Source organism: Carcharhinus amblyrhynchos, chromosome 22 (assembly GCF_965287045.1).
Source record: "Carcharhinus amblyrhynchos chromosome 22, sCarAmb.v2.hapA, whole genome shotgun sequence".
In the NCBI taxonomy this organism is placed as follows: Eukaryota; Metazoa; Chordata; class Chondrichthyes; order Carcharhiniformes; family Carcharhinidae; genus Carcharhinus; species Carcharhinus amblyrhynchos.
Window position 1 is genome coordinate 8009339 of NC_137345.1, and position 24289 is coordinate 8033627.

General features: G+C 42.8%; 1 protein-coding gene across 6 annotated transcripts in view; it reads left to right on the top strand.

The window, feature by feature from the left end:
• Positions 1–17486: 17486 nt before the first annotated feature.
• The window catches only part of LOC145356842 (nuclear transcription factor Y subunit alpha-like), a 48833-nt gene continuing 42030 nt past the window's right edge, over positions 17487–24289 (top strand). For 2 of the 6 annotated variants that reach the window (XM_080209770.1, XM_080209771.1), the window contains exon 1: positions 17490–17626. The gene's annotated coding sequence lies outside the window, so the exon portion shown is untranslated. Of the gene's footprint in view, positions 17627–17673; positions 18036–24289 lie in introns of those variants that run through there. The other 4 variants (XM_080209773.1, XM_080209767.1, XM_080209772.1 and 1 more) reach the window with 4 other exon arrangements.

The following is a 24289-nucleotide window of genomic DNA, read 5'->3' on the forward strand; positions in this document are numbered from 1 at the left end:
TTACAATTTATAGAGCATTCTGAAACAACATTGTAATTAGGCGGTGTTTTACCACAATAATCAATCATGAGCATCCACTGTACAGCCCACGGAGGTTAATTATTCTCTTGAATCGTCTAAAGAAAATGTGAAGATAAACTGACAGCTTTACTACACAAATCTGCTGCAGCCAACAGCTTCTGTTTTCAAAATCCCTCCTGCACAATGCCTTGTTAATGAACATTTCCAATACTAGTCATGATATGTAGAGATTAATTTTCCACAGTAAACCAAGGGCCTGCTTCTAACGCAGTATTTCTCTTTGATGTTACATTTCCAGTCAAGCTTTGACAATATTAATATTCATCATTTTACAATCACCAATACTGGTCTGTGGCTAGCCAAGTTGAGGTCTTCTGGTGCAGTAACAGCACTCCTATCACTGGGCCAGAAGCTCTGGGTTCAAGCCCCATGGATGAAGTGTTCATAATGTGGCCAGCCAGATTGATTATCAGCCTGTAAATCTACCTGATGGCAAGAAGTAGGAGAGGGAAAAACGCAGAAATGTTACAGTACAGCAATAGGCAGTTCTGCCCATCGAGTCTGCACTAGCTCTCTGAATGAGCAATTCCCCAAAGTGCCATTCTCCCCGTAACCCTGGGTATTTTTAGATAACAATCTCATTCCCTTTTCAATGGAACCTGCCTCCACCACACTCTCACGCCTTGCATTCGAGATCGTAACCATTCACTGCATGAAAAAGTTCCTCCTCATGTTGCTTTTGCTTCTTTTCTGTATGGTGGCACAGTGGTTAGCTGTGGTTTGATTCTGGGTTTGATTCACAGCTCGGGTCACTGTCTTTGTGGAGTTTGCACATTCTCCCCGTGTTTGCGCCAGTTTCCTCCAAGTGCTCCGGTCCCCTCCCACAGTCTGAAAGATGAGCTGGCTTGCTGCGTTGGTCATGCTAAATTCTCCCTCAGTGTTACCTGAACAGGCGCCAGTGTGTGGCAACTAGGGCATTTTCACAGTAACTTCATTGCTGTGTTAATTTAAGCCTACCTGTGAAACTAATAAATAAGCTTAAACTTTTAACAATTACTTTAACCTTGTGCCCTCTTGATCTCAAGTTCCCCAGTTAGCCAGACTGCAGGAGGCAATGAAAGTTCCTGCAGCACTTTACCCAGCATGATCATGGACCAATCCAACATAAGTCTGTGGTAGCCAATGCCCTCTTGTAATGTGGTCACCTCCACAAAGCTCTGACCATATAAATGAGCTCAGGATCACAAATGCTTTATTAATTGCTTTAGTAATCTGGCCTGCCACCTTTAAGATTTGTGCAGAAACACCCCAAATGTTTCTCTCTTCTTGCACCCCCTTTATAATTGCGCACCTTAGTATTCGTCACTCCTCATGCTTCTGACCAAAATTCATTACATCATACTTCTCTGCAATTAATTTCATCTGTCATGTGTCTGCCCGTTCCACCAGTCTGGGTCCTGAGGAAAGGTCATCGATCTGTGAAACAAACAGGTCAGAGTTTTGAATGAATATTTGGCTGAGTGCCAAATTCTCTGTCTTCACTTGCAGCGGGGCATGAATGGCTGGAAAATTCTGGTCACTATTTCTCTCTCCACACATGCTGCTTGACTTGTTGAGTATTCTCAGCAGTATTTCACTTCTGTCCCCCAATCTGTCTACATCCTATTGAAGTCCATTACTACCTTCCTCACTGTTTATCAGATTTTGCATGGTCTACAGATTTCAGAATTATGTTCTACGCCCAAAATTCCAAGTCATTAATTTAGATCAAAGTGGTCCAAGTATTGAACCTTAAGGAACCCCAAAGAATGCCTCCACTCTGAGAAATGGTCGTTCAACCACACTCTCTAATTTTGAACCCTTTGCCAATTTTGTATCCATATTGCTACTGCCCCTTTCATCCATTGACTTCACTTTGCTAACAAGCCCGGTACATGTATTTTATCAAATACCTTTTGCAAGTCCATTTATACAACTATAACTGCGCTGCTCTTATCCACTCGCTCTGTTAGCTCATCAAAAACTCAATCAAGTTGGTGAAAAACAATTGCCTTCAATAAATCTGTCTTTTATTAATCCACGTTTGTCCAAGTGGCTGTTAATTTTTTTCCAAGATTATTGCGGACATTGCATGACTGGCCTCTAATTGCCAAGGTTATCTTTTTCCCTGTAAATGAACAAGAATAATGCCTCAATTTTTAAGTTGTCACACTTGTATATGAATCTCTCCATGGCTTCATCCCTCCCTACTTCTGTAACCTCCTTCTGCCCAATAACCTTCCAAGATCTCTGAATACCTTCAATTCTGGCTCTAACATTTGCAGCTGTGTCTATTTGGACCCAAGCCCTGGAATTCCCTCCCAGGCCTCGCCAACTCTGAACTGCTTTAATATGGAGATGCCAGCATTGGACTGGGGTGGGCACAGTAAGAAGTCTCTCAACACCAGGTTAAAGTCCAACAGGTTTATTTGAAATCACAAGCTTTTGGGGTACTGCTTCTTCACCACCTGATGCTCTGAAAGCTCATGATTCCAAATAAACCTGTTGGACTTTAACCTAGTGTTGTAAGACTTCTTACTCTAATGCTTTAATTTTGTTCCAAAAAATCTACCTTTTTGACGAAGCTTGTGGTCACTTTTTCTGACATTCCTTTATGTGGCTTGCTGTCAGAGTTGATCGAAAAAACACTCATGTGAAGAAAGTTGGGATTTTTTACTGCATTAAAGTGCTACATAAATGCAATTTGTTAAGCATTTACACTTCTTTTTGTTGTGCTTGTAACCGACCAGTAAGAATTACGATCCTAATATTTCAAACGAGGCATTTATTTATTAATTAACATTTAATTGCAACGAGGATGCACAATGGAAGGAAAATTAGTTGGGTTCCACAGTAGGATACCAGCCAGGGAACAATGAAAAAATGTTCCCCCAAATCTCACTCTAGATTGCATTATCAACACAATTTTCTGGATGTACATCCTGCAGGTACCTCTCCATAGCTATTTGTAAATAATATGCTGATTCTCTCATGTGGTTTACCAGACTGACATCTCACTTGTAAAAATAAAGCACAGAATGTAGCTTAACTTTAACATTAGATTTTGAACAGACCATCCATGTAGTTTTCTTAATTCTTTCATGCGGATGTTATTGGCTGTCATTTATTACCCATGGTCTGGCGCCTTTTCAGAGTCAACCACATTGCTGTGGGTTTGGAGTCACATGCAAGCCAGACCAATTAAGGATTGGAGAGTTAGTTCCCTGAAGAACATTAACTAATGTCAATCAAATCATGTCATCATTAGAGGTTTTTATTGAATTCAAATTTCACCATCTGCTATGATGGGATTTGAACTCTGATCCCCCGGGTCTCTGGATTCAGTGACAATACCACTATGCCACTGCCCCTGTTTATATAAGAGCTACATAATGCATGAAGAAAAGAAAGGTCTATATTTATGCAGCACTTTTCATGACCTGCAGTCATCACAAAGCACTTTACAGTTATTGAAGGATGTTAGCAATGCAATCACGCTTGACTTGAATATTCCAATACATTTCTGGCCAGCCTCCCACTGTCTACTTAAATTTGAACTCATCCAAAAATGCTGCCCATGACCTTAATCACACCAGATTCCATTCATCCATATCCCTCAGCTTGCTGGCTTCCAGTTAAGCAGCACCTCGATTTAAAAATTCTCATCCTTGTTTTCAATTCTCTCAATAGCCTTGCCCTTCCCTATCTCTGTAATCTCTGCCAACTCAAAAACCCTTGGAGGTACCTGCACCCCTCTAATTCTGGTCTCACAAACAACCCTGAGTTTAATCGCTCCACTATTGGTGGCCAAGCCTTCAACTGGTTAAGTCCTAAGTTCCAGAATTTCTCCATAAACCTCTCAACCTTTCTATCTCTCTTTTTTTCTCCACAAGATTCCTTCAGACCTAGCTCTTTGTACAATTCTGTGATCGTCTGACCCAATATCACCCTATGTGGCTCAGAGTCAAATTTTGTTCTTAAAATTCTCATTTGAATTGTTGTGGAGTTTTTTTAATACATTAAAGGTGCTATATACCCATACAAGTTGTTGCCGCTGTAAAGTAGGAAAAGCAGGTGCCAATTTTGTACACAGCAAGGTTCTACAGCAACAATGTCATAACGCAAAGAAGGGAGGTGCCGATATCTCAAAGAGTGATGGAGGTTTTGTCCAAATCAAGAGTTGGCACAGCTGGGGTTGGGTAGAAATGAAATAATGGAAGTGTGTATAAGGGAACTGCCATTTCATGACCACAAACCATGTGCTTGGGAACGGCACAGATTATGAGAGGTAACTCCCAACACCCTTCTCCCATGCAGGATGAATTCCAGTCAATTCACAAAGTCATTTTTGTTTTAAATTCATTTATAGGATGTGGGCATCCCCGGCTAGGCCAGCATTTATTGCACATCTCTAGCTACCCTTGAGAAAGTGGTGGTGATCTGACTTCTTGAACCGCTGCACCCACATTGCTGTTAGGGAGGGAGCTGCAGGGCTTTGACCCAGCGGCATTGAAGGAACAGCAATATTTTTCCAAGTCAGGATGGAAGTTGTTGATGATGGTCATTGCCTGACATTTGTGTGGTGTGAATGTAACTTGCCACTAGTCAGCCCAAGCCTGGGTATTATACAGGTCTTGCTGCGTTTGGTCACAGACGGCTTCAGTTTCTGAGGAGTCATGAGTGATACTGAAGATTGCGTAGTCATCAGCGAACATATCCAATTCTGACCATATGATGAAAGGAAGGCCATTGATGAAGCAGCTGAAGATAGTTGGGCCCAGGACACTGCCCTGAGGAAGTCTTGCAATGATATCCTGGAGCTGAGATGATTGACTTCCAACCACTACAACCATCTTCCTTTGTACCAGATATGACCAGTGGAAGGATTACCCCTCCAATTCCCTTTGACTCTAGTTTTGCTCCTTGATGCAACCTTGGTACCAAGGACAGTCACTCCCACCTCACCGCTGGAGTTCAGCTCTTCTGTCCATGTTTGAACAATGCCTGTAATGACGCCAGTAGCTGAGTGACCCTGGTGGAACCCAAACTGAGCATCACTGAACAGGCTATTGCTGGGCAAGTTCTGCTTGATAGCACTGTTAATGATCCTACCATCACTCTACTCTTGGCCATCAGTAAAGTGATGGGGCAGTAATTGGCCAGATTGGATTTGTCCTGTTTCCTGTGTGCAAGACATACCTGGGCAATTTTCTATGTTGCCAGGTAGATGTAGCCATACGAGAACAACTTGGCTATGGGGATAGCATATTCTGGAGCATGAATCTTCAAAACTAATGTTGGAATATTGCTACTGCCTTTGCAGTGTCCAGTGCCTTCAGCCATTTACTGCATTGAATTGATGAAGGCTAAGATCTGTAATACTGGGGACCTCTGGAGGAGGTCAAGATGGATTGTGCACTCACACTTCTGATTGAAGATTGGCAATGGTAACAGTTATTGCAGCAAGCAGCCATATTTTTGATGATTGGCTTCTATTTCCTCACAATTTTTTCACAAATCTAAGGCTGTAACCCTGTTCGCTAAATGGTCTGTAGTCACTCCTGCACTTAGATGTCAACGAAACTGAGGACCCAGGCTTGTATCCCACCGTGGTAGATCGTGGAATTTGAATTTAATTTTAAAAATTTGGAATTAAGATTCTGACCTGCTTGCAGTCTATCAGAATCTTATGAAGGACCTAGAAATAAAGTTTCCAATGAAATTTCTCCTTTGAGCTGAGTAGGATAAGAGGAGATATAGTAGCTGCATGTAAAATCATGAAGAGGGGAGGCGATGGCCTAGTGGAATTATCGCTGGAGTATTAATCCTGTATGTTAATACATCTGACAATAGCTAATGTTCTGGGGACCTGGGTTCAAATCTCACCAGGGCAGCTGGTGGAATTTTAATTCAAGAAAAAATATCTGGAATTAAAAATATACTGATGACCATGAAACCATTGTTGATTGTTGAAAAAACCCATTTGGTTCATTAATACCCTTTAGGGAAGGAAATCTGTCCGCCTTACCTGGTCTGACCTACATTTGACTCCAGTGCCACAGCAATGTGGTTAACTCTCAACTGTCCTCTGAAATGGCCCTGCAAGCCACTCAGTTCAAGGGTGACTAGGAGGGAGAGACAATGCCTATGTCCCATAAATGAATAAAACAAAGAGTTTAATTGGAATAAATAATGATAAACTGTTTCCATTGGCTGAAAGCAGTGACCAGAGGGCGCAGATTGAAGATGTTTGGCAGAAAGACCAGAGCCATCTTGAGGAAAAATTATTTTACGCAAATTATGTTTAGGACTTTGGAAGAAATTGCCCGATAGGCTGGTGAAAGACTCAATAGAAGTTTTCAAAAGAGAATTGGAAAAATAGTTGAGGGCAAAGGATATAGATCTCTCCCTTAACGTCAACAAAATGAAGGAGATTGTCATCGACTTCAGGAAGCGTAAAGGAGAACATGCCCCCGACTACATCAACAGGGACGAAGTAGAAAGGGTCGAGAGCTTCAAGTTTTTAGGTGTCTGGATTACCAACAATCTATCCTGGTCCCCCATGCCGACACTATAGTTAAGAAAGAACATAAGAACATAAGAAATAGGAGCAGGAGTAGGCCATCTAGCCCTTCGAGCCTGCCCCGCCATTCAATAAGATCATCGCTGATCTGAAGTGGCTCAGTTCCACTTTCCCGCTTTCTCCCCATAACCCTTTATCCCCTTGCCTACCAAAAACCTTTCTACCCGCGTCTTAAATATATTTAGCGAGGTAGCCTCCACCACTTCAACGGGCAGAGAATTCCAGAGATTCACCACCCTTCAAGTGAAGAAGTTCCTCCTCAACTCCATTCTAAACTGCCCCCCCTTATCTTGAGTCTGTGCCCTCTAGTCCTGCTGTCCTTTCTGAGCAGGAAGAACCTCTCCACCTCTAACCTATCCATCCCTTTCATCATCTTATACATCTCAATAAGATCCCCCCTCATCCTTCTAAACTCTAACAAGTACAAGCCCAGTCTATTCAGCCTCTCTTCATAGCTCAACCCCCTCAACTCCGGTATCAGCCTACTGAACCTCCTCTGCACTCCCTCCAAGGCCAATATATCCTTGCGCAAGTGCGACGACCAAAACTGCACACAGTACTCCAGCTGCGGCCTCACCAGTGCCCTGTACAGTTGCAGCAAGACCTCCCTACTTTTATATTCAATCCCCCTCGCTATGAAGGCCAGCATCCCATTTGCCTTCCTGACCACCTGCTGCACCTGTAGGCTGGGTTTTTGAGACTCATGCACAAGGACCCCCAGGTCCCTCTGCACTGTAGCATGCTGCAGCTTTTCGCCCTGTAAGTAGTAGTCCTTCCTACTATTATTCCTACCAAAGTGGATAACCTCACACTTGCCAACATTGTATTCCATCTGCCAGGTCCTCGTCCACTCGCTCAGCCTATCTAGATCCCTCTGTAGACTTTCTACACCCTCCGCACAATTTGCTGTTCCACTTATCTTTGTGTCATCAGCAAATTTCGACACCTTACATTCGGCTCCCTCCTCCAGATCATCTATATAAATGGTAAATAGCTGAGGCCCCAGCACCGGTCCCTGGGGCACTCCACTAGTCACCAACCGCCAATCTGAATAGCACCCATTGACACCCACTCTCTGCCTCCTATTTGACAGCCAATCCCCTATCCACACTAACACCTTACCCCCAGCTCCATGCCCCCTAACCTTCTGTAACAACCTTTTGTGCGGCCACCAACACCTCTACTTTCTCAGAAGATTGAGGAAATTTGCATGTCAGCTACGACTCTCACCAACTTTTACAGATGTACCATAGAAAACTTTCTTTCTGGTTGTATCACAGCTTGGTATGGCTCCTGCACTGCCCAAGACCGCAAGAAACTACAAAAGATCGTGAATGTACCCAATCCATCACACAAACCAGTTTCCCATCCATTGACTCTGTCTACAGTTCCTGCTGCCTCGGCAAAGCAACCAACATAATTAAGGCCCCCATGCACCCTGAACATTCCCTCTTCACCTTCTTCCGTCAGGAAAAAGATACAAAAGTCTGAGGTCATGTATCAACCGGCTCAAGAACAGCTTCTTCCCTACTGTTGTTAGACTTTTGGATGGACTTACCTTGCATTAAGTTGATCTTTTACTACACCCTAGCTATGACTGTAAAACTACCTTCTGCTCTGCCTTCTCTATAAACAGTATGCTTTGTCTGTATAACGTGCAAGAAACAATACGTTTCACTGTATGTTAATACATCTGACAATAATAAATCAAATCAAAATCAAAATCAAATATAGGGAATGCAAAGAGTGAAACTAACTGGATGGAACTTTGAAAGAGCTGGGGAAAGCTTGATGGGCTGAATGACCTCCTTCTGTCCTATACGATTCTATAATTTCAGGTAACAGGAATGTTGTTCGGAGTTCACTGTCATCCTTTCGGGCATTTTCAGAGAGTGAGTCCAGCAACTTCCACATATATCCCCACAGGCCTTCTGACATAAAAGCCATGGATATACTGAGGAATAATCTAACTTTATCCAACCTGGTGGCTGTAGCTGTAGGAACATCGGAATCTCTTGCACTGCTGTGTTGTAAGTCTGGCTTACCACCGTTCCTTCAATTGTTCCTCTATCAATAATTCATGAAGAGGGAAACCCCCAAGGAGAAGACAGGTTTGCAGCCTTCCTTCTCTCTTTAGAGATATTCTTCAAACGATAAAACTGTCTCACGGGAGACTTGGTAGCTCGGAAACTCCAAGGTAAAGCACTGAGAGAATTTTGACAGAAATGCCAAATCTAGGTACTGTTATGAGCTTCTATTAACAAAGAAATGCATTAATTCATCTTTAAAGTCTCAATGCACTGCCAAAACTCACATTTAACTCAGAGGTATAGAGACACAAAGGAGTCCCTAGTTGGGCAAGCAGCATCTTCAACTTCAGCTCGTCTCCACATCAGGCTCCTTCACTGTAAATCACAATCCAACATAACCTAAAGTCAGCTGACAACATTTTGCGAAGAAGGAGGGGCACGGAAGCTACGGAATGAATCATAGAATCCCTACAGTGCAGAAGGAGGCCTTCTGGCCCATCACGTCTGCACCAACTCTCCAACAGAGCATCTCACCCAGGCCCTATTCCCGTAACCCTACATATTTACCTCACTAATTCCCCTAGCCTTCTTGGGACACTATGGAGCAATTTAGTATGATCAATCAAACTAACATGCACATCTTTGGATTGTGGGAGGAAACCGGAGCACCCAGAGGAAACCCATGCAGTCATGAATGTGCAAACTCCACACAGACAGTAACCTGAAGCCGGAATTGAACCTGGATCCCTGGCGCTGTGAGGCAGCAGTGCAAGCCACTATGCCACCATGCTTACTGGTTGGTTTCTGGTTGTTCCAATTGACCCAGGTGTGCACTGGTTATTCCTGTTAGGATGTGCCTCATTTCAGCTGGTATTTTCCCTTCTGGTTCAGCCTGTCTTGATGTGGAGATGCCGGCATTGGATGGGGGGTAAACACAGTAAGAAGTCACAATACCAGGTTAAAGTCCAACATGTTTATTTGGTAGCAAAGCTACTAGCTTTCAGAGCGCTCACTGCTCCTACAAAGGAGCAGCGGGCGCTCTGAAAGCAAGTCACTTTTGCTACCAAATAAACCTGTTGAACTTTAACCTGGTGTTGTGAGACTTCTTACTCAGCTTGTCTTAGCAGCTGTCCTAGGTTATCACAGTTTTTGTAAGTTAGACAGGGCACAAATAATGAAGTTAGAACTTGTGGAGTTAAATTCCATGTGGACCATAAAATGAATGGGCAAGGGGTGGGGCATGCCTTGCACTGACTAGTCAGTGGGCAACACAAACTGTTTGGAGTTGGGTTTCTCATGAAGCAGTGACGAACTCCCAGCATAAAATATGTTCCACAATAGACAGCTTGCTATCCGTAGCGAGGCGGCGGCGGGGGGGAGCGTGGTAAATGAGGTTGGGCAGTTGAATTAGAAGACCCTGCAGCAACGCTGAGAGATGGGTAGAAGCAATCAGGAGTGAAAGAACCACTCTAAAGCAGCAATCAACATTCTGTGTACAACAGCAAGGTCAATAAATATGGAAGCCTATTGTATGACTTGGTCTTTGTGTTATCCATTTTGTACTCACTTCTTGAGCTGGTTTAGTTCTTGTCACAATATCGCAAGCATATGATTCAATGCTGTCTGAGGCACTTCTGTCTCTTAATGGCTGATTGTAAAATTAGTTTCATTGGTTTTAATGAGCTTTTGTTTAATGCAGAATATTGATTTTTGTAGGTTGAATGATGTTTGACTGCAAATCGTCACTGTGCCATGAACGATAAAGGAAAATCTTCGAGTAATTATTTTCCTCTACTTCTGGATTCTATTAAAGTCAAGAAAGCAAATACAAAAGTTACGTTGTCAGGAACTTTCAGATATACTTCACTGATCTCTATTTGTGGGTATCTAACGTGGCTTCCGAACGGGCATGTCATGGAAACAAAATGCATTAACCATCTTCCTCCTGCTCTTCACAAAATAATTCACCCGCAACTTGCATTCGAATAGCACTTTTAACAGTAGGAAAATATCCCAAGCGCCTCTCAAAAGCACATCAAACAAGAATTGACTCCAAACCAAAGAAGGCAGTATTAAGAGGGGTAACTGAATAATTGTTCAAAGTGGTAGATGTTAAGGAAGGCATTTGGAAAGAGGGAGTGATGGTGGGGTAAAGAGATTTAGGGAGGGAAGTCCAGAGCTTAGGGTGCAGTTTTAAGACCAATGGGTTGATCACCAATGGTGGGGTGAAGGGAATGCGGAACGGACAGCAGGGTGAAGAGAGATTTCTCAGAGATAGGGAAAGAGAATTTTAAATTAGGGGATTGGGAATGTTTTATTAACCACTCTCTCAACCTTCAATGACTAATGCAAATACAAACCAAGATCCCTCTGTTTCTGTGCCCCCTTTAGAATTGTACCTTATATTTTACATTGTTTCCCTATGTTCTTCCTATCAAAATTATTCAGTCCACACGTTTCTACATTGAACTTCATCTACCATCTGTCTGCCCATTCCACCAATCGGTCTATGTCCTTTTGAAGTTCTACACTTTCTCCCTCACAGTTCACAATGCTTCTACCATCTGCAAACTCTGAAATTGTCCCCTGTATTCCAAGTCATTACTATATATCAGGAAACGCAAGATCACAATACTGACACTGTGGATCTCCATTATAAACGTGCTTCAGCAAGAAAATCATCCATTAACAAGTATTTTCAGTTTCCTATCACTCAGACAATTCCGCTTTCAAGTTGCTGTTGTCCCTCTTATTCCATGAACTATAACTTTACTCAGAAGTCTATCCTGTGGCACTGTATCGCTACCTTTAGTTGATTACATCAAATATATCACTGCAACGAAGCCCTGAAATCATTTTGAAATATTGTGTTAAACGACCTAGATTTTGTGATTTTAAAATTGATGGCAGATGACAAATAGCAGTCGATCCTTTTGAGTTTTCTGTTTAGTTTGCAGCACATTTTTGTAATCCGATTGTTTCAGAGTGTGTGGATAGGTAGCGCTTTGCAAGGTTGGAGCTGCCGATAAATTAATTTTTGTAAAATTGTTAAGCAAAATTGGTCATATTCTGACAAGCTAATTTTCTTTTGTAATGGTTTTTCGGATGTAGTCATCGCTGGCAAGGCCAGCATTTATTCTCCATCTTTAATTGCCTTTGAGAAAGTCATGGTGAGTCACCTCCTTGAGACATTGCAATCCATGTTGTGCAGGAACACCCACAGTTCTGGTGGTTGTCCCATTAAGCTTATCTGAATTGCAAGACTTATTCTTTGTTCTTTGTTCCGAAAGAGCATCTTACCTGGACCCACCCTTCTGCTCAATCCCCATAACCCTGCACACTTAGCATGGCTAAATCACCTTACCCGCACATCTTTGGTCTGTGGGTGGAAACCAGAGCACCCGGAGGAAACCCATGTATACACAGGAAGGACAGGCGGCACGATGATTAGTACTGCTGCCTCACAGTGCTAGGTACCCGTGTTCAATTCTGGGCCTTGGGTGATCGTCTATGAAGAGCTTGCATGTCCTTCTCATGTCTGTGAGGGGTTTCTCCAGGTTATCCAGTTTCCTTCTTTTACTGTCCTTTATTTTTCCTTTTTTCCTCCCACTTGTTCCTCCTATTTTATCCCACTTTTCTTACTTTTTCTCCCACTTTGCTTCCCTTTCCCCCTTTTTCTCAATTTTACCTCTCTCCCACCCCCAATTCCCCCTCCCTCCACAGCTTCATCTATCACAGTTTACCCCCTGATTTCAGTTTCTTTGCCGTTTGGCCATTCACACCTTTCATTCTCTCTATGAACTGCCATGAGCACCTCTGCAATTGCAAAAGAACAGATCTTTTAATACAATTATTTCAAAATCATTTCAGGACTTGGGTGAATTGCTAAAACTTGAAATAGCTAATTCAGTTAGGCGTACTCTGTCACTCTTTCTCTGGTAATCTATAGCAGTTTTTAATCTTCAGATACTTATCCAACTCCCTGATGAAAACTGTAGTCCACTCCTCCATTATACCCAACAGCTCTCCCATCACCGTGGCACCTTTCCATGCAATCGCAGAAGGTGCAACACTTGGCCCTTTACCTCTTCCATGCTTACCATCCAAGGGCCCAAACATTCGTTCCAGTGTTTCACTTGCATTTCTGTCAATTTAAACTAGTGCATTCACTGCTCCCAATTTAGTCTCCTCTATATGGGGGAGACCAAACGTGGACTGGGCGATCACTTTGCTGGGCACCTTCAGTCTGTGCGCAATCAGGACCTTGACCTTCCTGTTGCTTGCCATTTTAACGCACGATCCTGCTCCCATGCCCACATGTCTGTCCTTGGCCTGCTATAATTTTTTTTTAAAGCTTATTTATTAGTCACAATAAGGCTTACATTAACACTGCAATGGGTCAGATCTCAAATGACGATGAGACAGAGTATAGCAATGAGGTGGAGAATCTGGTGAACTGGTGCAGCAACAATAATCTCTCCCTCAATGTCAACAAAACGAAGGAGATTGTCATCGACTTCAGGAAGCGTAATGGAGAACATGCCCCTGTCTACATCAATGGGGACAAAGTAGAAAGTATCGAAAGCTTCAAGTTTTTAGGTGTCCAGATCACCAACAAGCTGTCGTGGTCCCCTAACGCCGACACTATAATTAAGAAAGCCCACCAACACATCTTTCTCAGAAGACTAAGGAAATATTTCATGTCAACTACAATTCTCACCAACTTTTACAGATGCACCATAGAAAGAATTCTTTCTGGTTGTATCACAGCTTGTTTTGGTTCCTGCTGTGCCCAAGACCACATGGAACTACAAAAGGTCGTGAATGTAGCCCAATCCATCACCCAAACCAGGCTCTCATCCATTGACTCTGTCTACACTTCCCACTGCCTCGGCAAAGCAGCTAGCATAATTAAGTACCCTATGCATCCTAGACATTGTCTCTTCCATCTTCTTCCATTGGGAAAAAGATACAAAAGTCTGAGGTCACGTATCATCTGACTCAAGAACGGTTTCTTCCCTGCTGCTGTCAGGCTTTTGAATGGACTTACCTTGCATTAAGTTGAGGTTTCTCTACCCTAGCTATGAAAGTAACACTACATTCTGCACTCTTTCGTTTCCTTCTCTTTGAACAGTATGTTTTGTCTGTATAGCGCACAAGTAACAATATTTCTCATTGTATGTTAACAATAAATCAAATCAATTAAGTTACTGTGAAATTCCCTCAGTCGCCACAGTCCTGCGCCTGTTCAGGTAAGCACATCTTTCAGAATGTGGGAGGAAACCAGAGCACTGGAGAAAACCCACGCAGACATGGGGAGAATGTGCAAACTCCATACAGACAGTGACCCAAGCCGGGAATCAAACCTGGGTCCCTGATGCTGTGAAGCAGCAGTGCGAATCACTGTGCTACTGTGAAGCATAATACAAGCTGGAGGAAGAGCAACTCATCTTCCAGCTGGGCACATTACAGCCTTCCAATCTCAACCATCAAATTCAACAGCTTCAGATGATTAGCTGTATCCTATCTCAACGCCTTTGTTTTTATTTGATTTTATTTTTACCTGTTCTCTACTTTTTATTTATTTATTCTCCTCTTAATTATTTTCCCCCATTCTTCTCCCATAATTTATCCCCCTTGTTACCTTTTCTCTCCCTTTGCTTTCTTTTTCCCCATTTCTCAATTTTACCTCTCCCCCATCCAATTCCACCCCCCCCCCATCTTCATGTCACAGTTTACCCTCTGATTTTCGTTTCTCTGCCATTTGGCCATTCACACCTTCTACTCTCCCTATGAACTGCCATTAGCACCTCTGAGCCTTTCCCCTTGTTTTTGTGGCTATGACTCATCTTTCATTCCCTCATCTTACAGCGTAAATATCTCCCACTTTCTATGCCTTTTAGCTTTGATATCTGGACTTGAAACATCAGCTCTTTTCTCGCCTTAAAGATGCTGCAAGACATGCTGAGATTTGTCGCCTTTTTCTTTTTTGATTTTAGGTTCCAGCACGTCTTTTGGACTGTGGGAGGAAACTGGATCATCTGGAGGAAATCCTCATAGACATGGAGAGGACGTGCAGACTCTGCACAGTTATCCGAACTCAGAATTTAACCCAGGTCCCTGCTGCTGTGAGGCAACAGTACTAACCACGGTGCCATCTGTTCTCCCCGTGCCTACATGGGTTTTCTCCGGATGCTCTGGTTTCCTCCCAAAGTCCAAAGATGTACAGATTAGGTGGATTGGATATGCTAAATGCACAGGGTTATGGGGATAGAGCGGAAGGGAGGGTCTGAGCAAGATGCTCATTTGAAACAAAGAACAATACAGCGCACGACCAGGCCCTTCGGTCCACCAAGCCTGCACCGATATATGGTTTATATCCCTCTGTTTGCCTGTCATTCATGTATCTGTTAACATAAGAACATAAGAACATAAGAAATAGGAGCAGGAGTAGGCCATCTAGCCCTTCGAGCCCGCCCCGCCATTCAATAAGATCATGGCTGATCTGTTGTGGCTCAGTTCCACTTTCCCGCCCTCTCCCCATAACCCTTAATCCCCTCTCTTATCAAGAACCCATCAACCCGCTTCTTAAAAATATTTAGCGAGGCAGCCTCCACCACTTCAACGGGCAGAGAATTCCAGAGATTCACCACCCTTTGAGTGAAGAAGTTCCTCCTCAACTCCGTTCTAAACCGCCTCCCCTTTATCTTGAGGCTGTGCCCCCTAGTCCTACTGTCTTTTTTGAGCGGGAAGAGTCTCTCCACCTCTATCCTATCCATCCCATTCATCATCTTATACGTCTCAATGAGATCTCCCCTCATTCTTCTAAACTCTAACGAGTACAAGCCCAGTTTATTCAGCCTCTCCTCATAGCTCAATCCCCTCAACTCCGGTATCAGCCTAGTAAACCTCCTCTGCACTCCCTCCAGGGCCAAAATATCCTTGCGCAGGTGCGGCGCCCAAAACTGCACACAGTACTCCAGCTGCGGCCTCACCAATGCCCTATACAGCTGCAGCAAGACCTCCCTACTTTTATATTCAATCCCCCTCGCTATGAAGGCCAGCATCCCATTCGCCTTCCTGACCACCTGCTGCACCTGAGATTTGGTGTAGTTGATATGGGTTGAATGGCCTCTTTCTGCACTGTACGGATACAATGAGACCAATATTCAACGGTGAAACCTCCCCCATTGTGAGAAACACAGCTCACAGTCAAACAATTTAGTCGAGTCAAGTTCGGAAGGAGCAAGATATTTTATTTACTGTTCTTGCAAGACCGGGTGTCCAAAAAATAGGCACACCTTACATCAGGTTTAAGCAAGTGTTTTATACTATTCTTATAAGCATACTAATCAATTACACAATATGTTGTTCTCCCCTAATTGGTGGTCCCTATCCCATTTATGTGTTGTCATTCCCCTATTGGCTCAAGGTACCCCAAGTTCCCATCCCCTCTACTCCCCTTCTAACCATGTCTCCTGTTATCACAAGAGTGCATGTTTGTAGTGTTGATTTAATGTCCTTACTTGATTAGTCCTTATGGGTACCCATCCGTCTTATCTAAAACTGTTTACATGTCCAGTTCAGACCAGCTGTAATCAATCTTTTGCCAACTTAATCACTGCTGTCCTGACTATCTCAGTGACCTTTTTCCCCTTTAGGGAGTATGCTCAGTTGTAGAAACAACACATCTTGCATACCATTTGTTTTTACAACCTGGACCTTATACATTTCTACAAGATGTGGTGTATGCTTCACTGCACACTACACATCTGGTGTTATTCCTACACCACAGGCAGTCTCTTTATTGTCCCTGACTATTGCTCTGTTAGCAGCAGCGAATTGTATGTCCTGTGTTTGTGACTAAAATCACAGTTGTTCCCATAATGTGGGTTATCAATGTGCCTGACTATATCCAGCCTACCTGACTTTAGGCAATTTTTCTATGGCGTACAGATGTGTTAACAGCATCTTTACAGGTTGGTCACACCATCATTGGGCAAAACAGCCATCACTAGCTCAGAGGAAGGGTCATGGTGACTCAAAACACTGGCTCTATTCTCTCTGATGGGGCGATGCCAGTGTGGGACTGGGATATGCACCATAAGAAGTTTCAGTCTGTTGTTGTGAGACTTCTTACCGCGTTATTCTCTCTCACGACACCAGGTTGAAGTCAAACAGGTTGATTTAGTAGGAAATTTGGTGGCTTTCCCTCAATCTGGATGGCCATAAAACATTAGACAGGGGTCGTGGGTAGAGAGGTGGACTGGTGGTGTTGAGATGGCGGCGTGGGCTCGTTGGGCCGAAGGGCCTGTTTCCCGGGCTGATTTTGTTCTTTGTTTTCTGTACTAGCAAATAAACCAGTTGGACTTTAACCTGGTGTTGTGAAACTTCTTACTGTGTTTACCCCAGTCCAACGCCAGCTTCTCCACATTACTCTCTCTCCACAGATGCAATCAGACCTGCTGAGATTTTGCAGCATTTACTGTTATTGTTGTTCCATTACCAAGATGGCGGCCGCAGAGCTCCCGTCACCAGTCGGTCACGTGCCCATCCAGTGAGCGACCACGTGATCCGCTCGCCGCCCGTCCTCTTCCCCCCCCTCCCGCGGCTGCGCGGTAGTGACTATCTGTCCGCCCGCCCCGCTAGGGCGTCTCCGATGGCTGAGCATGCGCAGTGGACCTTGCCTCCCGGGGGCCGGGCAGCGCATGCGCACAAGGCCTGGCCGGCTCTGGTCGGGACGCGCATGCGCAGTGGGCCTGGTCTGCCCGGGCCAGGTAGCGCATGCGTGGTGGGCCTGGCCTCCCCGGGCCAGGCCGCGCATGCGCGGCGAGCGGTTTCGCCGAGGAGAAGGCCGCTCGCAGTTGGTCGCCATCTTGTGCTGCTGTGTTCCTATTCGCCGCCGGGGCATTGTGTTTAATACCGGAGCCAATCAGAGGGGCAAAAGCGCGGGGTAAGTCCGGCAAATTGCTGCCAACAGGCTGAGAGCTGGAGTTGGACAGGGAAATGGGAGTGAGAAGAGGCAGTGATGCGACGTGGGGGTAGTTTATTCCGTCCTCAGGGATAGGAGAACGGGGAGGGGGGAGAGAGAGAGAAAGCAAATATATTCAAAATTACCCGAGCGAACGAGCGGCAGGAATGGGGTTTGGCGGGAAGCGAGCGCTTTCTTCCTTTCCCCTCCTTCCCGCTCCTCCGGCGTTTCCCCCTCCCTACCAGCGGTTCACCCTTTTGGGTCCGCTTTGCCTCTCGCCCTCCGCGGTCCGCATATCGTCACCCCCTACCCGGTCCGCCTTGGCGCCGCGACCCCCGGAATGGAGTGAGGTGGGGGGGATAAAATGGCGGCCGTGTGGGGTCCCACTGAGGTAAGAGTGGGGGGGAAATCATGTATTCCGCCCTTCCCAATACTCGGGGCACCTTTTTATATGTTGGGGAAAGGGGTGATGTAGATGTTTATCCATGCGGTTATTATCAGAGTAATTTCCTTCGTGATGTTGTTCATGACAAATGATCCTGTTGTGAAATGGCGGGCGGGATTATGGGGGGGTGTCCAAGAATGCAGTGTTACTGTCCTGCCCTCACTTCAACAGATTCTGTCTGTACGCTTGATTGAACTTTTTACCTCCCCCGCCCCCAAGTTGATTCAGATTTTTTTTTTACATTTATCTTCTTAGTGTCACAAGTAGACTTACATTAACACTGCATTGAAGTTACTATGAAAATCCTCACACTCTGACTGACACCTGTTTGGATATACGGAGGGAGAATTTAGCATAGCTCAATGTGCCTAACCAGCACGTTTTTCAGACTGTGGGAAGACACCAGAGGAAACCCACACAGACACGGGAGGAATGTGCACATTCCACACACCGATGCAAGCCAAGAATTGAACTTGCGTCCTTGGCCACTTTGAGACAGTAAGAAGTCTCACAACAACCAGGTTAAAGTCCAACAGATTTATTTGGTCGCAAAAGCCACTCCTTGAGGAGTGCTGACCACTGTGCCACCATGCTGCTGAAAATGTCTAATTGTGCCAGTGGTTAATACCATTTTCCCTTGTTTCTTTGTGCCCCACCCCCCCCAAAAAAACACACACACTCCAAGCCTGTTTCGCCGCCTTTGGGCAGTACCTTCTCCTTCAGTGTCCTGGTTGAGACCCTTCTTAAATGTGAGAAGTGCTATGGTAGTGCATGTTGTAATTGTTTGCAAATAAGAGTTTATCTTCTAAAAACATTACATTTCTGTCTATTAAATGTTGCAAAGTCTAGTAAGAAGTCTCACAACACCAGGTTAAAGTCCAACCAGTTTATTTGATAGTAAACCCACAAGCTTTTGGGGTTTGCCCCTTTGTAAGTTTATCAAATAAACTGATTGGACTTCAACCTGGTGTTGAGACTTCTTACTGTGTTTACCCCAGTCCAACGCCAGCATCTCCACATCGTGACTAGCAAAGTCTAGTCACGGAGATGGGCGGATTGTTCGACTCTTGGTAATATGGAACTTGTGTGCAAGAAAAGCATTAATTTAACGTTTCCAAGTCAAGTTGTTTAATCTTTGCTATTTTAGTTAAATTTGTCAGTAATTCATAGAAGGTTTTTATAGAAGCTTTTTCAGGTGGCAAATTGTTGCTGTTTGGCTGACAAATTGCATTGAAAGTCGTTCTGATATTACTAGTTTGTAATTATGGATGTCTGACTATAATAATTAATCTATTTCCCTATGATTAAGTACCTTCAATGTGAAATATAAATTAATTTTTGAATTACCAATCTTTACAGACTCGTTTACTTTAACAGATTTACGTATTCCTGCTTCCTTTCTGAATCTGAACTTAAAGGTGGTTTGTCCTGTAAAATGTTTAAGCTTTTTCAGAAAAATTCTGCAGTAAATTATCTTCAAAAGCTTATAATTCTGAAGATAAAGTTGGAATTAATTGTTTAAAATACTTAGTGGTCAGATGAAAGATTAAGTTCAGGAATTAAATATAATAAATGTGGTCAGGGATGTGAGAGTAAACTAAACTGAGTTTTTGTTCATAATTTCAATTTCCGATGGATTATATCCTTTCCAATTTGGATAGTTTGAGGAAGGCAGTTTGAACTGTACAGTAATTGAGATGAAGTATTGGTGATAGTGATGTCAGTTTGATATGAACAGATGTCAAACTATTTGTTTAAAAAAAACACTTCCTGCACGTAATTGAAGAATGATCTGTCTGCCAGTAGTTTGGAAGATGCTTTGTTTAATATGATTATTTACCAAAAAAAAGTACTAATGTTAAAACCATGGTTTTGTAACCATGGTGACTTTTAAACTTGTATTTAAAAGTTCACATGAAAAATGAGGGGCCATCAACATCAGCTCTCCTATTTTGCTCTATCCTCCATGTCTCTTGATTTCTTTTAGTATCCAAAAAATTAGTGATCTCTGTCTAGGATTCCCATTATTTGAATTTGACTTCTTTAATCTCTTTAGACTCTTTGAAAATAAACTGATTAGAAGTAATCGAAGCCTGATGGTAATAAAGTGTACTAATAAACTAATATGTTTAAATTTTCATACTTATTATGGATTAATAACGGCATCCATGTTGTTGTATCCTGAACTCCACTTTCCCACCTACTCTAACTTTTCACCCCTTTGTTTATCAATAATCTATCTCCCTCTGCATTAAGAATATTCAAAGACTCTGCTGCCACCACCTTTTTGAGGAAGAGCATTTCAAAGACTTGATTGTCAGAGAAATTCTTCTAATCTGTCTTAATTGGGCACCCCACCCATTTTATTTTTTAAAGTGATCTCTAGATTCTCCCACAAGAGGAAGCATTCTTTTTATATTCACCCTGTCAAAAACCCTCATGGTTTTACAGATTTCAATAAAGTTGTGGATACAAGCTTAGCCTTTCCTCTTCAGACAACCTGCCCATTCCAGGTGTTAGTCTAGTTAGTAAACCGCAACTGCTTCTAATGCAGTTTTGTTAAATAAGGAGACCAAATTGTACACAGTGCTCCAGATGCAGTCTCCTGTGTAACTGCAGCATAATCTCCTACTTTTGTATTTAGTTGCCCTCACAAACAATAACATTTTGTTAGTTTTCCTAATTATTTACTATAGCTATTACTGAGTGCAATTAATACACTAGGGCACCTAGATCCTCCTGTATTTCAAGCTCTGCGATCTCTCACTATTTAGATGACATGCTTTTTTATTCTTCCTGTAAAAATGGATAATTCTGCATTTTTCCACATAATACCCCCTTTGACAGATTTTTACCCACTCGCTTAACCTATCTATATCCATTCCTGTGGCAAACCTCTTGTTACATATTGCCAATCAGCAAATAACCCATTTATGCCTACTGTTCCATTAGCCAATTTGAGATGTTATTTTCCACAGTAGCCTTTAACGTAACACCTTTTCTAATGCCTTCTAGAAATCTAAGTGCAGCACATCCGTCAGTTCTCCTTTTGTCCAAGATTTGCTGTAACGACTGGCAGTGGTAAATGTGAGGTCATCCATTTTGGTAGCAAAATGGACTATTATTTAAATGGTTAAAAAATTGCAGCATGCTGCTTTGCAGAGGGACCTGGGTATCCTTGTCCAAGAATCACAAGGAGTTGATTTGCGGCTGCAACAGGTAATTAAGGCAAATGGAATTTTGCCCTTCATTGTTAGGGGATGGAGTTTAAAAACAGCGAGGTTATGTTGCAGCATATAAGGTGCTGATAAGGCCACACTTGGAGCACTGTGTACCGTTTTGGTCTCCTTAATTGAGAAACAATATATTGGGACTGGAGGGGGTGCAGAGGAGATTCACTAGATTGAGTCTGGAGCTGAGAAGGTTGGCTTATGAGGAGAGACTGAGTACACTGGGGGTATACTCATTGGAATTCAGAAGAATGAGGGCAGATCTTATCGAAACATATAAGCTTATGAAGAGAATAGGTCAGATAGAAGCAGGGAAGTTGTTTCCACTGGCAGGTGAAACTAGAACCAGGTGGAATAGCCTCAAAGTAGGGGGAAGCAGATTTAGGATTGAGTTGAGGAGGAACATCTTCACCCAAAGGGTTGTGAATCTGTGGAATTCCCTGCCCACTGAAGCAGTTGAGGCTATGTGACTGAATGTTTTTAAGGCAAGGATAGATAAATTTTTGAACAGTAAAGGAATTAAGGGTTATGGTGAGCGGGCGGGTAAGTAGAACTGAGTCTGTGAAAGTTCAGCCATGATCTTATTGAATGGCGGAGCAGGCTCGACGGGCCAGGTGGCCTATTCCTGCTCCTAGTTCTTGTAATGTCTTTATAATAGCTCCTAATGTTTTCCTTGCGACAAATGTGAAACTAACAGGCCTGTAGTCTCTGCTTTCTGTCTCCCTTTTTTTTGAATAAATGTTACATTTGCTATTTTCCAGCCAAATGGAGTCTTCCCTGAGTATAGGAAATTTTGGAAATTAAAATTAAAAGCAGTGCATCAACTATCTCACTTTAAGACGCCAGATGAAGCCCTAAGAACTGGGGACTTCTCAGCTGCAACTCCAACAATTTGCTCTGCATCACTTGCCTGGTGACTAAAATTTTTATTCCTCCCTCCCTTCCATTTCCTGATGTATAGCTATTTCTGGAACGTGGTGGAAACCAATGCAAATTACCTGAACAATTCATCTGCCCTCTCCTTATTTCCCTTATTACTTCCGCTCGCCGTATAGGACCAACATTCACTTTGTTAACTCTTTTCATTTTTTTAATATCTAGCAATTTAAAGGTACCTGCCTTATACATAAGGTTATGAGGAGTTTGGTGAATCTCTTAATGTAAAATACCCAGCCTCTGACCTGCTGTAATAGCTCTGTATTGACTACATCCGAACTAACTACATTTGATTTATTATTGTCACTTGTATTAGTATACTGTGAAAAATATTGTTTCTTGCACACTTCAGAGAGAAGGAAAGGAGAGAGTGCAGAATGTAGTGTTACAGGCTTAGCTAGGGTGTAGAGAAAGATCAGCTTAATGCAAGGTAAGTCTGTTCAAAAGTCTGACAGCAGTAGGGAAGAGATAGGATTTGGTTGACACTTCAAAATTAACTGTAAAGAACTTTAGGGAGCCTGAAATTGTGAATTTGCTCTGTAAATACAAGTGTATTTTTCATTAGCGGTTCCAAAATTAAATACTTAAATACAAAATTGCAAAATTGGTGATAGATATTGTAACTCAAAATAGAATTTGTCTAAGTTGCATCTTATCCTTGTTCTGTAACAGAGCAGCTATTTGTGTATTTCTGAAGATCTGTTTGTAATTTAAAATTTAATCTTTTTTTACATGGTTAATTTATGATTGAATCCTCCTATTCTTGTTTCACTGCAGTCAGTAACTTGTTTTCACTCATTCATTCTACAAACAATTTGAAACAATTAATGTAGAAAATCGAATTGTGGAGGCATCTACCTTGTGTGGAAAGTGTACTCCTTTGAAATACGTTCTCTGCCATAATCTGCTGAGTCAAAAAGTAACAACACTTATTTTCTTTTTGATCATTTTTATCAAATGCAAACCAAACTTATAAGAATATTCTTAAAGCAGCCTGTTTTTAAATATAGGAAATTTCTATTGGTCAGTAGTGAGTTGTGCATGTATAAATAAAATCAAGACATTTAAGAACAGGCATAGGTTGTTCACCCCTTTGAAACTGTTTTGTCATTCACTTAGATGGTGGGTGATCTGCACTTCAAATCCTGCTTCAGTGTTTTATAGTGCAGAAAGAGGCCCTCCGCCTATTGTATCTACACCAGCCATCAAGTACCTCTCAAGTCAAATCCTATTTTCCAGAACTTGGTCTGTAGCCTTGTATGCAATGCTGTTTCAAGTGCTCAACTAAATGCTTCTTAAATGGTCAGTGTTCCTGCCTCTATTACCCTCACAGGCAGTGAACTCCTGATTCCTACCACTGTCTGAGTGAAATAGTTTTTCCCTCAAAACTCTTCTGAATCTCCTGAACCAGACCTAAAATCTATGCTCCTGGTTATTGATCCCTCGATTAGGGGGGAAAGTTTCTTCCTATCAGTGTCCCTCATGATTTTGTGCACCTTGATCGGGTTCCCCCTTCAGCCCTCAGCTCTTAGAAAAGCAACCCCAGCCTTTCTTCAAAGTTGAAATGTTCCAGCCCAGGTAACATCCTTTGAATTTCCTCTGCACCCTTTTGGTGCAATCACACTCTTCCTATAATGTGACAACCAAGACTGCACTCAGTACTCTAGCAGTGACCTAATGAATGTTTTATGCAGCTCCATAATAACCTCCCTGCCCTTATATTCTGTATAATGGCTAATAGAGGCAAATATCCCCATATGCTTTCTTGGCCATCTTATCTACGTGCCTGGCTGTCGTCTTGGATCATTGGACATGCACTCCAAGATCCCTCTGGTCCTGTTGGCATCCTGCCATTCATTATGTATTCCCTTGTCTTTTTAGTCTTTACATCAGTTATATTCCATTTGCCACTGTAATCTAAGACTTTCCTCCTGACTGTTTACCACACTACCAATTTTCATGTCATGTGCAAACTTACTGATCATATTCCCCCACATTCATATCTAGATCACTGACGTACACAAACAGCAAGAA